Raw genomic sequence first — 2,500 nt, 5'->3', positions numbered from 1 at the left:
TACCACCAGCAAAGAAGTTTCCATCCCTAATTCCTCTGTGATTCCCACTAACCTAAACATTAAGCTGGCATTGAAGGGTGTGAATTACCCCGGCCAACCTGCTCTTTTAAATACAGCTTTTAGCAAGTTTTGAAAGGAGGAGAAGAGCAGACCTTGCTATGCCAAAAATATCAAGTCTTCTGTGGCGAAGTGGTTTTTGCATAGAAAACAAAGCGGTGAGTTGAAGAGGAATTATATCAGTACTTTGTTTAAAACTGTGTGTAAAAAGCTTTCTCTTTATTATTAACAATAAGTTGTAAAACGTGAATGGGGAGTGACAGTCTTCAAGATTGTGAGAAGATCGTGCCCTGGTGGAATAAAGGCACGACCAGCTTACAGCACCTAGAATTACCAGGCAGTATTTAGAGTAAAACGTGTGTAAAAGCTGCCTTTATGAATGAGAGAAAAAAGAAATATATAAAATAGTAAGGGGAGTGATAGATTAAAATTAATCGTGAGGTGGAGTGCCCCCTGTATAAAGTAAAAGTGAGAAAAGCTTACAGCACGTGGTATTCCCAGGCAGTCTCCCATCCAAGTACTAACCAGACCCTACCCCACTTAGCTTCCGAGATCAGACGAGATCGGGCGTGTTCAGGGTGGTATGGCCATAAGCGAGAGCCGCGAACAAAAACAGCCCTTTTGCATTATACGCCTCTATACATGCCAGTTAGTCCCATTGGATCCTACTCCTGTTTTTTTTTTTTTTTTTATCTGACTCACACTGCAGCACCACCATCCAATCGGCAGCGCCGCACCCACACCAAACATTCACCAAACTACTCAGCCGGCAGCCTACCACAATTATTCCATTCTTTCCGCATCCGCACACTTCCTTCTCTTTAAGTCCTTTTCACTACCGCACAGGTTAATCGCCGCACGTCCCCCGCCGGCAAACATTACTCATTTGCCTACCGCATGCAGGCTTCTCTTAAAGACCCTCTGTTATCAAGTCCGCTAACAGCCACAAAATCTCCGCCGCACGAAGCCCACTGGTTGCTGTTGAATCACATGCTTCCCCAAAATGTCATGCTGTCAGAACACTGGGAGCTACACACGCCAACAAGTCCATACTGCAGGCTGCAGCCAGAACAATTTTCTACATTGAAACATCGACGGCCTCTTCTCTCTAAAAATTCAGCAGACCGCTTCTACCACCAGCAAAGAAGTTTCCATCCCTAATTCCTCTGTGATTCCCACTAACCTAAACATTAAGCTGGCATTGAAGGGTGTGAATTACCCCGGCCAACCTGCTCTTTTAAATACAGCTTTTAGCAAGTTTTGAAAGGAGGAGAAGAGCAGATAATATGCCAAAAATATCGAATATTCTGTGGCGAAGTGGTTTTTGCATAGAAAACAAAGCGGTCAGTTGAAGAGGAATTATATCAGTACTTTGTTTAAAACTGTGTGTAAAAAGCTGTCTCTTTATTATTAACAATAAGTTGTAAAACGTGAATGTGGAGTGACAGTCTTCAAGTTTGTCAGAAGATCGCGCCCTGGTGGAATAAAGGCACGAACAGCTTACAGCACCTAGAATTACCAGGCAGTATTTAGAGTAAAACGGTGTGTAAAAGCTGCCTTTATGAATGAGAGAAAAAAGAAATATATAAAATAGTAAGGGGAGTGATAGATTTAAATTAATCGTGAGGTGGAGTGCCAACTGTATAAAGTAAAAGTGAGAAAAGCTTACAGCACGTGGTATTCCCAGGCAGTCTCCCATCCAAGTACTAACCAGACCCTACCCCGCTTAGCTTCCGAGATCAGACGAAATCGGGCGTGTTCAGGGTGGTATGGCCATAAGCGAGAGCCGCGAACAAAAACAGCCCTTTTGCATTACACGCCTCTATACATGCCAGTTAGTCCCATTGGATCCTACTCCTGTTTTTTTTTTTTTTTTTATCTGACTCACACTGCAGCACCACCATCCAATCGGCAGCGCCGCACCCACACCAAACATTCACCAAACTACTCAGCCGGCAGCCTACCACAATTATTCCATTCTTTCCGCATCCGCACACTTCCTTCTCTTTAAGTCCTTTTCACTACCGCACAGGTTAATCGCCGCACGTCCCCCGCCGGCAAACATTACTCATTTGCCTACCGCATGCAGGCTTCTCTTAAAGACCCTCTGTTATCAAGTCCGCTAACAGCCACAAAATCTCCGCCGCACGAAGCCCACTGGTTGCTGTTGAATCACATGCTTCCCCAAAATGTCATGCTGTCAGAACACTGGGAGCTACACACGCCAACAAGTCCATACTGCAGGCTGCAGCCAGAACAATTTTCTACATTGAAACATCGACGGCCTCTTCTCTCTAAAAATTCAGCAGACCGCTTCTACCACCAGCAAAGAAGTTTCCATCCCTAATTCCTCTGTGATTCCCACTAACCTAAACATTAAGCTGGCATTGAAGGGTGTGAATTACCCCGGCCAACCTGCTCTTTTAAATACAGCTTTTAGCAA

General features: G+C 44.5%; 2 non-coding genes across 2 annotated transcripts; both read right to left on the bottom strand.

Moving 5' to 3' along the window:
* Nucleotides 1-533: 533 nt before the first annotated feature.
* On the bottom strand, nucleotides 534-652 carry LOC125730848 (5S ribosomal RNA). The gene has a single exon (XR_007391136.1). It is a non-coding gene; the product is annotated as a 5S ribosomal RNA (ribosomal RNA).
* Nucleotides 653-1,719: 1,067 nt separating this feature from the next.
* On the bottom strand, nucleotides 1,720-1,838 carry LOC125730873 (5S ribosomal RNA). Its single transcript, XR_007391164.1, has one exon. It is a non-coding gene; the product is annotated as a 5S ribosomal RNA (ribosomal RNA).
* Between the last annotated feature and the right edge of the window lie 662 nt (nucleotides 1,839-2,500).

Source organism: Brienomyrus brachyistius, chromosome 2 (genome assembly GCF_023856365.1).
Source record: "Brienomyrus brachyistius isolate T26 chromosome 2, BBRACH_0.4, whole genome shotgun sequence".
In the NCBI taxonomy this organism is placed as follows: Eukaryota; Metazoa; Chordata; class Actinopteri; order Osteoglossiformes; family Mormyridae; genus Brienomyrus; species Brienomyrus brachyistius.
Note: the sequence above shows the minus strand (reverse complement) of the source record. Positions and strands in the feature narration are given on the sequence as shown.